General features: G+C 34.2%; 1 protein-coding gene and 1 long non-coding RNA gene across 2 annotated transcripts in view; one reads left to right on the top strand and one right to left on the bottom strand.

The window, feature by feature from the left end:
• LOC140753455 (lachesin) overlaps positions 1–13796 on the bottom strand; it is a 110434-nt gene that overhangs the window by 52530 nt on the left and 44108 nt on the right. The window lies entirely within an intron of this gene.
• On the top strand, positions 11040–12762 carry LOC140748930 (uncharacterized). Its single transcript, XR_012103005.1, has 3 exons — positions 11040–11173; positions 11564–12035; positions 12313–12762. It is a non-coding gene; the product is annotated as an uncharacterized LOC140748930 (long non-coding RNA).

Raw genomic sequence — 13796 nt, 5'->3', positions numbered from 1 at the left:
TAGAACTACAATCTTTCTTATCCACTCTCGAGCTCAAATTAGTCAGTGCCATACTGTGTGAATCTTTAAGTGTTTCAAACATAGACACAAAAGTTTATTTAGCTAATTAAAGCTGTACTAACTAAATCAGTTTTGATAAATCTGATTAGTTTTATTTTCGTTCAACTTTAATGGAGTCTGTAGTTTTTAGTTTATTTAGTAAATAACGGATTTGTTTTCATTAACCACAATAATCTGATTAACACTGAATACTTAGGAAAATACTAAATACGGAAGTTTATAGATACGCTGATTATATTTCAAATTATTAACGATATATAAGTATAATTTGGTTGCCGAAATAGGCACCTTGGTTGTTGCACTTTACAGACTAGTTTTCGGGAGAAATTTGCCTCTTAATTTGTATTCGACTCTCGGCTGGTCGAAACGAGAGAGCGTGCGCTTCTCTTTGTAGCTTCCAAAATCGATTTGTATACCAGTAAGAAAATTAAAAAGTTCCGAAATGTTTCCACCGTAACTTGACTTAAAAACACTTTCTTAAAAAGTTATCCGTGAATTTATAAGTGCTGTTAGGCCGCTCTTATAGTATGCTGAATTCAGGATACTTTTCAAAACAACGAAAGAGAAGGCAGTAATAGAATCCCAGGGTCTGGGTAGGTTACACCCTTAGTACAATTATGGTTAGTGAAGATATTAACATTTGGAGGGTGAGCAAAGAATTTCTGAATTAAATGAAAAGTGACGTTAAGACAGATGTTAAGAGCCGGAACAATAATTAAGAGGCGGTCGGTTTGAAACCGCGTCGTCGCCGGCGAGATTTAATTAGAGAGAGAACAATCCCACGGAGTCGGCACGCCACCTCGCCCGGCCATTCGCTACCAATGACTATCACTGAACTTAGGTGTTTGTGGCGTTAGTAGTTTAATTTTTCGAACAAATGTTTGAAGATAATAAATGTCGTCTTTTTTTAAGTGTATTACATTTAAAGTTTATTTCGATCAACTAAGAGTTTAAATATATAATTATGGGCAGTCTATATTATTCCGCATCAAAGTTGCTAATTTAAATTAAGACAATTAATGAAAAAATGGACCGTACAAAAATTTGCGTAGAAATAGCATATTAGCGCCATTTAAAAGTTGTATACAGACTACAGACATAACCTTCAATTTTGTTTATCTGTATAGATAATACAAGCATGGCAAATATTTGATAATTCGGCGGTCATGTGTATTATTTAAATTTTATCAGGAAGGAAACAAAGAAATAAAAAAAATATAAATTATACGTTTATAAATTTTTGGGTAGAAACCTATGGTTTTGGTGAAATAAGTGTATCGTCTCTTTTAGTTACGAAAATAAAGGCTGAACAATGCTATTTAATACAATAGCAAGTGTATAACTTGGCAACCCTAGGGACAGGCGTTGTCACCTCGAGAATTTATGTAGAGCAATAGCTGTGCTGGTGATTTCTCATTACACTTTTATACCTACACTCCAAATACACGGAGGCTTTAAATAATAAAATAGAAGTATAATTTGTAACCTGAAACCAAATAAAACCATAAATTTGTAAAATATCTATCGTTTCTAAATAAAATTATCTAAAAATAATTTAAAAATATGCAAAAATGTATGCATATTTTTTTTGTTAATATCTGATTATGAAGTGAACGAATAAAATTATGATCACCGTCACGAACCTATTTTACAAGCTTTTATTGTGAAGCGGATTAAGTAATATAAAATTAGGACCAATTAAGTAGTGAGACTCGTGTATAGCAAGGGGCATAAAAAGGATTCCAGACACGTATAAGATATATATTTTTTTTATAATATAGAAGTAGCAGACGAGCATGCAGTCCACCTGATGGTAAGTGGCTACTGCCGCCCATGGACATTTGTAATCAACCGCAGATAGGATTAGATATTCCTACCTGAGGTCGGCCACAGATGCGCCGCTACCCCTGAGGACTAAACTGGAACGCCTCGAAAAAGTCTGTCTCCCTTACCACACCCTTCAAACCGGAACACAGCAGCGCCTAACACTGCTGTTATTAGGCAGAAATAGGTGTGGCGGTGTGGTGTGGTGTAAAATTTTTGTTTAGTTTCATAATCTAAACGATCTACAATACTTTATAAATAATTTATCTAAAATTCCAAAATTCAGTTTTTTTCACAATATTAAAACATTAGAAATCTTTAACAAAACGTTCATTCGTTTACAAAATTTCTTCATGCAATAAGTAATATTACAACGAACATTTTACTTGTGAACTCCCAGTCTACATTCTACAAAGACCACGGCCAAATGTGTGAAATGAATTTGAGCCAAGAGAATTTAATTAGTGGCGTTGGACATTTACGGGGACTGTATTAATTCAGGAAGTAAACTCTATTTTATTATGGCATCAGAATTCTACCATTTTTAGAATGGTTTATTTTATTATCAAATTGCGCTGTTAAAACCATTCTTAATGTAGAGTCGAGTTATTCAGACATTTTTAGTTTTGAAAAAGAGTAGCCTACATATACCTATGCATTTTCTTATTCTAAAAATACTCCTTAAATCATAGCAATTTCGACAGGATTCGATTAGGAGTCATAAAGTTATAAAAAACAAACCATTCTACAAACATTAGTATTTCATTCTAGATAGGATTACTCAAGAAAAATATTATAACAAAACATATTTCTTTAGCAAACAAAACCACTGTCAAAGTAAAATAGAATCAAAATATTGAGATTTACTAACTCCGTGCGGGGTAAAAGTTATGGGTATCTATTGGGTTGTCTTATTAAAATGTGATATGTTTCACAAAAAGAGTCCGAGGATACGACACGTCTGGGGCCGCTAGCAAATCCAATTTCCCTATCTCCCATATTTGTATTCGAAGCCCGATCCGTCTAATATTCCTCCGACTCCGCTATCCGCTATCCGCCCTCCTCCTGACACTGAATCTAATCGGAATAGATATTAAAACTTCTACAACCGACTCCATGTTTTTCCCCATTATACCTACGAGTAAGAATTCAGCATATGATTCATGTATGAATTATTTTGTTGTGATTACATTTTTTTAGATCTTAATTTAAATATCCTTACATATATTTATTATGTGAATAGGATATGCGGAATCTTTGAAATTCTTTTAAATAAAAACACATTCTTGATACGCGTAAAGTCATCTGTTTTACTATTACAAGATCAAAGAAATTTAAGGGCTCTGGTCTTAGTTGTGTATACTTAGGTGTATCTTTCTCGATATTCCTGCTTTGAATCTAAGTTTGAAGGTGGTAGAACCATTTGTGGTTCGACTCCGGGGGCACCACCGCCACACCTATTTCTACCTAATAACAGCAGTGTTAGGCGCTGCTGTGTTCCGGTTTGAAGGGCCACACTCTTAAGGGAGACATACTTTTCCGAGGCGTTCCAGCTTAGTCCTCAGGGGTAGCGGCGCATCTGTGGCCGACCTCAGGTAGGAATATCTAATCCTATCTGGGGTTCATTACAGATGTCCATGGGCGGCAGTAGCCACTTACCATCAGGTGGACTGCATGCTCGTCTGCTACTCCTATATTATAAAAAAAAAAGTTCTTATTATCTTATTATCCATTTATTTTTGCTAAACACCATGCTTATATTGCCTATTAAAAAAATAATATACCAAAAAATTAAGATGATCAAGTAGATTCAAAATGTATCTTAAAAGATTGAACGTTAAGTATAAGTGAAGGAACCTTATGTTTCGATGATAATAAATCTAAGTACGTCGCACCCTGATCCCTAATGGGTCAACTCTATACACACATAAAAGTGTTGACAACACAGAAACTTGCTAAGTGCCTCCGTCGGCGTGTATCCCATTTTATCTAATTTATTTAACTGTTAGCAGAGTCACATCGAAAACAAACATCCCCTTTTCTCGGCTGTGAGGATTATATGAGTGGGTGTCTAGTTTTTGCTATATTTGCTCTTTACGTTTTGTACCACCCTTTTTCATTTAATTAATTTTAGTACCGACGTAGAAACAAAGGACATTAATGTTTTAATAAAAACACTAGTTTTTTACATTTGCTTTTTATTTTTGATGTTTGTTAATTGCAGGGAAATTACATTAATAATAAAATATACCTATTTGTATTGTGGTGCATTTTTCATATGTACTCGTATTTATTGGGTTGGTACAGTTCAAACTGTTTATTATATCACTAAATAACCACTCTTACTTACTCTTACTTAAGTAGGTTGTTTTTCTTTACGGAAATCAATAAATCAGTTAACCTCAAAAACATCATAATTAATATATGGGCCTTATTCTATTGTTGTTGACCTGAAACAACCCCTTTAAACAGTTACATATTAACTGAATGTACTTTTATAAAATCATGAACTGTCAAATCAATCATGTTTTGTTTTAATTTAATTTGTTCACGTCAATTACGTTATTTATGATGGTAGTATATTTCCCCCTACCCCAAAAGCCAACACAATATTATAAGATACCTGCCATTTATGTAAACATAAAAACTCGTTAGTAATCCCGTTCCTATAGCTAAAATCAATCTGTATTTCTCCGAAGACGGAATCACCACTTATCCGTTCGCCACAAAATTCCCGCCACGCGTTTCTTTATCCGGACTTGCTTTCAGTCTGACCCTCGTTTTTGTAATCCGCCCTCCTTTTCGAAACAACTTCACAAAAATTACGGGACTTGTAAACCCGGATTAGCCAGGACTTAGAAAACATAGTAATATATTACATTGAACGGTAAATTTGTCACAGACAGAATAATGCCCTGATTCCTTTATTTTAACGGATCGAAAGTTCTTAGTTCTGTTATATTATAGTTAGTTCTGAGAAACTTTTGTAAGATACTTACCTACTTACATGTTCTAAGATATAATCTCTAAATACTTTAAAGACTTGATAATATTTTTATATGAGCGAAGTTTTAAAACGTATATAGGTAACGTTTTTTTACTGTTTTTTGTGTTAATAATGTAGATATTCTTTAAAGAAATATATTTAATGATCGACCAAGACAGTGATAACATAGAAAACTAACATGTAAATATCTCTAAAATAATCTGCTTATTAACTGGAAGGTATTCATTAGACAATTAAGTGGAATAATGGGGTGCTGAAGGTAGCAGTGGGCAGTGTAGTGGCGCGTGCAATTTGTTTCAATTGAAAGGTTAAGAGACGGAACGCGGGTCAGCGGAGCGGTGAGCGGCCATTGCAGCGCGTTGTTCGCAACACCGCGTGCTACAGTCACTCGCCCCGCAATGGATTCATTGCACGCATGTTCACGCATTGCACGCACCAAAGATTTTTTATTTAATTTTGAATACCTACATTTAGCTGAAAAAATGTAATTCTGTTACTTAAACAATGTCATTTTGGTAAGAAATTTAGTGAGGGCCTTTTTCCTATCACGCGGGTCTCTGCTTACGAGTTTAAATCCATATTGGTAAGATATTTTTGGCGCATGTATCATATCGTTTTACAGATACTTTTCCATGTAAACCACGCTCATGCTTGACGTGAAAAGACTGCATCCGATTAATTTGTGTGTGATTGAGTAAGTGTGTGTGTACACAAATGTGCGTTACAAGAAGTAGGCTCTAACCCTATGTAGGGGAAGGTAGTACGAGATGATCCCCTTAAGGGGGAATCGCTGTAAAATGCATATTTTTCGAGGTAAACCAAAAATAAAGGCGATTACTGCTAGTATATTTATCTAATTCACTCTCCACATATCAAAACCAAAAATTAATTGATGTTTCATTAAAATATTCCTTTATTTTTTAAACCTTACAAAGTAATCATCTTGTACACCCCTATGGGTAAGATGATCCCTATGATCTTACCCCCATTTCAAGTAGACAAACATTTTTTTGAAGAAAGAAATTACTAAAAAAGTACACATGAGTGAGAGATAAACTTTATTTAGAATACATCTCTTACATTCTCATTTTCATTCTTTTATTTGACTTCCCTTTACCTACTCCTTTGCTTTTCTGTGTTTTTTAGGTGAGGTCTTTTTCTTATGCTGATTTTTTTAATTTTCTTTTTCTGTTTTTTTTTTTGTTATTTTCTTCTTCTAAATATTTTTTATACGGTGTGCTTGTTAAAACAGTCGTATGAGTGGTCTTCTTTTTCAGCGTCCTTTTTTTGCCCACAAATCGTGGCAAAGGTTTTAATGTAGCAGGTGTAATGGCAAAATTTACTTTATTATTATTAGTAAGCGATGTATCACTATGGTTGACTGTACGGCTCATAGATGGGATTGGCGACAGTGAAAAAAAGGGAATTAAAATTGCATACCTACATAATAAAATCTATATGTACGAGATGACCCCCGGGGATCAACTCGTACATATAGAAAGGAATCATCTTGACCCAAGTCCTACTTTTTCATTTAATGGTTGCTAACATAACCTACAAACACGCGACTATTTTCACGTAGCCCAAATATTATAATTAAGCAAATTAGAAAGCCACAAACGCAACAGTAATTACCTTTAACATTGTTTAAATAAAAGTAACATAAGTTTAAAGTCATTTTCACCTTAGATCAGTTGTACACAAAAATTATTTTTTCTTGTCAAAATCGACGTATCGCTCACGCTGCTATTACGAATTGACTGAGACGGGGGGGTGTCCGGAGCTATGCATAAGCAGTGAAAGCGACTAAATAATGTTAGTGGTTTCGGCACAATCGTAAAGGATCATCTTACCCCAAGGGATCAACTCGTACTACTTTCCCCTATGTACTTAGTTATTATATTTATTTTATTGTCAATTCCAACAGGTAAAAGTTTATAAAACAGTTTTGCTTAACAGTACCTTACAGGCTTTTAGATGAAATAAAACGAAACAAAAGGCAGCAGTGGGCAGTGCAGTGACGCGTGCAGTTTGTTTCTATTGGAAGGATAAGAGGCGGAACGCTGTGCAGCAAAGCGAACAACGTTTGATGCAGTCAGTTGCTTCGCTATGGACCTGGATACCGCTTGTTCTTCAGCATTCACTAAATATATAATAAAGCAGCAAACTTAATTAAAATAAAAGCTTCATTATACTAATATTAGAGATACTTAACAAAAATGTAAAGAACTTATTTAAATTTAATCTCGAGCGATAAGCAAAATTATTTCAAAGTAACAATATTTTGCAAACAAACTTTCACTTACAAATGAGTAGGTACAAATTCAGAATCCTATCAAGGAACTAAAGTTTTTTAGAGACAAACTGCAAACGGAAGTTATTGCGCGATGTTTCAACGCAGAAGTTTGTCGCCGGGAGCTCGCTCAATGTTCATCTGCCCTCTTCGATTAAAGTTCTAGGAATAAATAAATGTATTTTGGATATCGCATCGCAGGATCGGACGAAAATACAAGGGGAAGTACGGGTACATTTCAAACAAGATAATCCATTTTAAGTAATTAATTTCTACGAATACTTATTAATGTGATATAAGCAGGGTGAGATACCAACACCAAAGAATGTTATAGAAACTTAAAGTTAACTAGTTTATACTTTTAAACTTTAAACATTAGCTAAATATATTTTCTATGTCCTATATCATCAGTCCATTCCGACAAGCTATATTAAGCAAAGTTTTTGTGATATCCATAGTGACAGAGTCTAGAAAATTTCTCATACGCCGATACTAACATCCTCATTATCTATACACGCTCCATAATATTTTACCCGTATGAAATTTCAAATTATTCTAGTATTTATAATTAAAACCTAGCAATTTTACCTAAAGATTTTGCTGCTAAATCTGTGTATCGGATCTTGCTTTATTGCTTCTTGTATTGATGTCGCCCGGGTTGCTCGTCTATTCTGCGACAAACTTGGAACTTTTTAATTAGTTTCACAAACAATAATAGACGACCGTCTTGTTACTTCGAATTATCGCTTCCGCAGAACCTTTCAATAGAATCTTATAACAACGCTCCAAGTTTCCTGTTCCATCCGATACTCAGTTGCGGCGACGGTTCATGCAACGTCGATAGTTCAAATCTTGTTCTACCGAAATAAACGGAATTTGGTATTATATTCGGCATTCCAATAGTTTATATAACAAAAACTTATGTTATTTCATTCATTAACACAAGAATAGTTTATAGATTCTCACCAGATTGCATTCAAAATTAAGCTTACGTGAACATAATGTGTTTTCTTTAATGAACTTTTACATTTAACTAGCTGACCCGGTAAAAGTTGTGTCGCGATATAAATAAAAAAATGTTAAGGGTGAACAACCCTTATCACTTGGGGGTTTGAAAAATAAATAGTAGCCGATTCTCAGACCTACTGAATATGCATATAAAATTTGGTGAAAATCGGTAAAGCCGTTTCGGAGGAAACTACCTAACATTGTGACACGAGAATTTTACACATAAGATAACAAAATATCCGTAACAAAGGTTCAAATGTATAAAAGCAGAAATTCATGTAGCATATTCATTTACGGGCGGGTAAAAATTATTTGACAATCACCAGTGTTATGACCGGGAATGAATGCCCATCGGAAAGTCATCAGTTATGTAGGCCGTATCGTCGCGCCATGTGGCCGGCGCAGCCACTTCTGTGCGTAATTTTTCCGCAGGCTATTTTCCGCAATTTTCCAAACAAGAACGCTCCCTTTATTTAACAGTACGAAATGCTAACGTTAGAACGATCGCACATTGTACTTTTCGTTTTTGAGAATCACAAACACTGGGATATATTGTATAGGTACACATTATTATGTCGATTCGAAGCGAGTGTTTATAAATGGATACAAATAAAACGTAGACCGCAAAAACTATTAGCAATAAAAAATGGCAAAAGCTCTCTGCAGCACACTAAAATTAATGCAAATTGAACGAAATACATTGATAGCACTTTGAAAATATTTTGTACGTCATGCCGAAGCGTGTGTGCTGCCGAAACTGAAATTGAATCAAAACATTTCTGTCCACATGCTTGATATAATACCCATGTCCATTTGGAGTGCCCTTCCGTTGTATACAAATACATGCCAACAGTTAATAGGTACTATCACAGTTATGTAGTTACACATTGTCCACCTGTCACCGATCGTCGTATGTAGGTAATTTTAAACAAGTACTTTTTCCAGTGATTGAAATTCAATCAAAGACATCGAATTGAAAAATTGGAAAATATATGATTATTATTTTACATTTTTATTGATGACATTAAAGATTGACATCGCAAAGGAAAATAAAATTGGTTTACAAATATTACAGAAATGGTTCTTAAATACATATTTTGTTGTAGTCTATTTAATACAATCAAGTGCATAGTAAGAAAACTAAGATAAGGATAAAGATGCTTTTTTCCTTAAAGAAATAACGTTTCCTTAAAGAAATATTTCTTACACTAAATTACAAATTGAATCAATATTCCCATATCACTACTAATCATCCATCAATGCTACTTTATACTAGTGTTATACCATCATAACCAGATTACGAATTCCCTCGTAGGCATGCATTGTGCAAAGAGCCAGTCGCCAGAACCGACAATGGACAATACAAATCAAACACAAAACTGAGTTAAGCCCTTTCAATTACTACGCAGCTGCGGCGGCCCGTGATCGTCAAACCTCTCCATATCAAAGGTAATTAGTCGCGCGAACCACATCAGACGGACGTTATTGTTTGCGTCATTTTAATCCACTTTCATGTTCTACGTTGTGATTGAAAATTTGATAACGCGAATTCCTGTTTGCGCGCCATGTTTTAGATACGTTGGTAGTATTCGAGCATGAATTGCAAATCTAAATAATTTACGGGATAATTGTTCAGTCATTTATTGTTACGATATCGGTACTTTCAACTGTAAATGATGATTTCGTTCTCTTTGGATTTATTTATAAGATATTTAAAGTATAATGTAAGAAATATGGGTTAGATTTATCCATTTATTCCAACCTTTAAGCACATTGGATTATCATTATTTTACCACTTTTTTACTATGTCAAAATCACTCAACATAATTAGACGCGGCATTTACTAGGTACTCTTGTTACTAGTACTAAATATACTGATTCAAGAAACATTAGGATAGGATTACAAGCATTTAATAAAATTTAGACAAAGGTAGCTACGCTATTACTTCCAAATATCTACAGTATTTTAATCCAACAGATAATAAAGCATTTTAATATTTTAATAACTTGTTGGTAAGATATAAGCCATTTAGTAAAACTGGTGAACTTATAATAGAAGTGGAAGTGCTCCGAACAAAAACGCCTATAAAAAGTTATGCTCCGCTTACTTTCATCCGGGCACCTATAGTTTAGGGAGCCGGTGCAACATATTGCCAAACAAAATTAATAAAATAGGAAAATGAAAAAGATATTACAGCATAGAAGATTAAAAATGAAAACATAAACATAAAGACAGACAATAACGTTTTATATCCTACTTAATTAGGGTGTGTTTATTTTTAAATACTAATGTTTAAGGTATAATAAATAATGTTTACTTACCTTTTGTAATCGATATTTAAATATCTCCTTAATCACTTCAACTGTGTTGAATTAAATAGAACAGAGGTTAGCATAAAGCTATACGTCCCACGACATTCTCAAGACATTAGCAATGATCTGGTGACTGTAATTTTATCCATAGCTTTTTAGAAATTAAATATCGTTTGTTATTCGTCTAGTACAAAGGCAGAAAGGTTAATTAATTCTCTGATTTCCTTAATTCTAGAAAACGTTATCAAAACTAAACTTCACAAATTACGATTAAAAGTTTACACACATTGTCTGTTCCGGACTGTGTCGCGGATACGTGTAATCTGCGATATTGTTATATAATTAATGTTAATAAATTAATCTCCAGTTGAGTAGACAAATTAGACGCAGGCTGCTCGACTAACGACGGACTATTTGGATTAAATGGGGGGTTGATGTTTATGATTTACGGGGCCTGTGTAATTGTGGCGCCGGCCTGTCGCGGCTTCGCCTACGCGATTGTACACCTCGCCGTGTCCACGATCTTTTTTGTCGCGATTTTAATGCATATGAAGTAGAAAACGAGCATATAGTCTTTCGGGTTGCAAATGATGACTACATGTTATGGACTTTGAATACCTGTAATGAACCAAATCTGTTTAGAGTGCAATCTTAGGTCAGTCACAAAGGTACGAGTAATATTGCTATACCTAAACACGGAGTATTTCAGCTTAGACCTCAAAGATTTTTTCCTAACTACCATTAAACTAAAACATAATAGTGGTTAATACTACTATTATAAAGAGAAATAGGTGTGTAGAATGATCTATTTTTCATAATTTATTATTTTTTATAAATTAACTATATTTGTAAAGTAACATATTGAGTATAAATCACTTAAGGTTGGTAGTTTCGTACCTGGGCGAAGTAACACAAAGTCCATAATCAAATTTCTTGAAAGACTTGGAATATTTTGAGTTCATCGCACATTCTTCGTGTACCTCGTCTTGTATGCAATCCTCCTTACAAGAGCGCTTCGCTTAATGAACAATTAATTTTCGCTTAGCTCTTCATTATAGAAAGGTTGTTCATAATGTTTTCCTCCCTTGCTGTGCACGTATGGAGAAAATAGATGACGATGGCGATATTATAACAATGATCAAGTTCACGGCAACGCGACGCAATGTTGACTATTCATTATCACATCTCGCCATAGGGCAAACAATCCCGTGTTATGTTATTAGATTCCCTGCACAGAAGCGAATCGTCTACCGCTGTATGTATATTGCTTAACTACACGGAATAGTAATGAGATTGAAGAATAAATTTAAGATAAAGCATTTTGAAGAAAGTTATGTGAAGTCTACCAATACGCAGTTGGCCAGCGCGGTGGACTATGGCCTAATCCTTCTTATTATGAAGGAGACCCGTGCCCAGCAGTGGGACAGTAATGGGTTGTTGATGATGATGATTGATGATTTTGAAGAAAACTTTGCTATCGTTCTGGAAAAACAAAACTATGAATCGTTGCTTCGAATTGCACACACAAGGGTAAAGAAAGTTATTTTCGAAACGTAAATATTTTTTTCTTGTACTAAGTTGTTATCATTATAAATCTAAGTTAAACAAGAAACCTCTTTCTCAACTATCGCTGAAAACAAAGTAAACAAAAAGATATATGTTCAGCCTAAATTCAATACTATTAGGGATGAAACAAACAGATTTATTCATACTATTATACGTACGATCGTCTTTGCAATAATGGATAACGAAGAAACTACGAAGATAGCTTGTTTGTCCTCGTAGACTAATTAAAAAGTTTGTTCAGAACTTCCGGGCGTAAGTGGCGCCTAAGTAGAGCCGGCTTTAATTTGATGAGAAACCAAACCAATATTATTCATTTGTGTTATAAATAACTTTTCACTCTTACAAAAACTTGTTTCTTCGAACAGGAAAACTATGTTCATATCGGCAATAATACCGGCATGTAGCAGACGTGCAACCCGAACATCATATGAATATTTATGGGTGGGTTGGCACGATCCTATAGATAATGGAATATGCAGACGGAAGCGGATCCGATTAGTCTATCCCACAATTAGCGGACACTGCGCAAAAAGATTTAAAAACTGCACGTAATACAGTGGAAGATACGAGTTTTCGTGTTTTAAATGCTTTTATACTTTATAGAAGTATAAACAAGCATGTAGTCCAGATGAAACGTGGCCACTGCTGCCAATGGGCGAGATATAATGAGATTAGAGTATTACTGACTGATTAGAGGTTAGAATGCCTCGGATAATATTTTCACCCTTTAAACAAGGAAGCAAAAGCTCCTACTATTAAACTGTTATTATTAGCTGAAAATAAATGTGGCGTTGTTACAGCCTTTAATGTCACAATTGTTCTTAAATTTTAAAATAATGTATGTTTCTTGAATGTTGTGTAACTATAAATTTAAACTGAAAAACGCAAAAACTACTGACTAAAATGAATCAATTTAATATTAATGAATAAACGAATCTTCGCTTAGCAATATTTAATTTCTGATAACCTCAACTACAAAAAGGTCTAATCGCCTATAAATATAATTAATAGACAACCCTTTAAATGGAGCGTGGGAAGGGCAAGTAAACAAAGTAAATAAATATGGGTTTGAATAAAGATTTGTGAGTGGGTCCGCGCCTGGAGATACGCGATAGCATAACGCTGTCATAAGCACGTACATTCGTATTGCAAGTGCAACCTTCTTGGCTTGTTCCTTTCCTTAATAGGTTGGAAAAGTAAAGCTTGTAATGTAAAGCGAAAAAACAATTTATACATAAATCAAATAAACCTCTAGGTTTTCCTCATTATCTACTTTTTATGTTATAAAATTTGTTATTGCGTCACTTTTTAAGGGTAATTTTCCGTATAGACAATTGTATGAAGTCTGAATGAGGTCACCACGAGCGCAACTTTACACGGGGGAGTTTTGGTCGAAATAATATTAATAAATCAATCAAACCAAAATATAACATTATCGATGTCGTATGTCTTTTGGAACATGAATAACATATGAACACTTTGATTTTGTTATGGAAAAGTAGGGCAAACATGCTTTTTGCCTAGGTATATGTAATCACTTAAATTATGCACCTAACGGTTAAAAAATGTTTAAAGCAAAAGTTTCTTTACATTTCCGAGTTAGACCTACTACAAACATCGTAGGGCCAAGGGCCACAATAACGAGTGAACTTTTTTAAAGTTGTCTCTATTTATTATAATAGCCAATTAACATAATAAATTGAAGTGCCGGTACAGTGCGCACGT

This window comes from Epargyreus clarus, unplaced genomic scaffold, assembly GCF_041222505.1.
Source record: "Epargyreus clarus isolate Ecla_fem2 unplaced genomic scaffold, WU_Ecla_fem_2.2 ptg000003l, whole genome shotgun sequence".
In the NCBI taxonomy this organism is placed as follows: Eukaryota; Metazoa; Arthropoda; class Insecta; order Lepidoptera; family Hesperiidae; genus Epargyreus; species Epargyreus clarus.
Note: the sequence above shows the minus strand (reverse complement) of the source record. Positions and strands in the feature narration are given on the sequence as shown.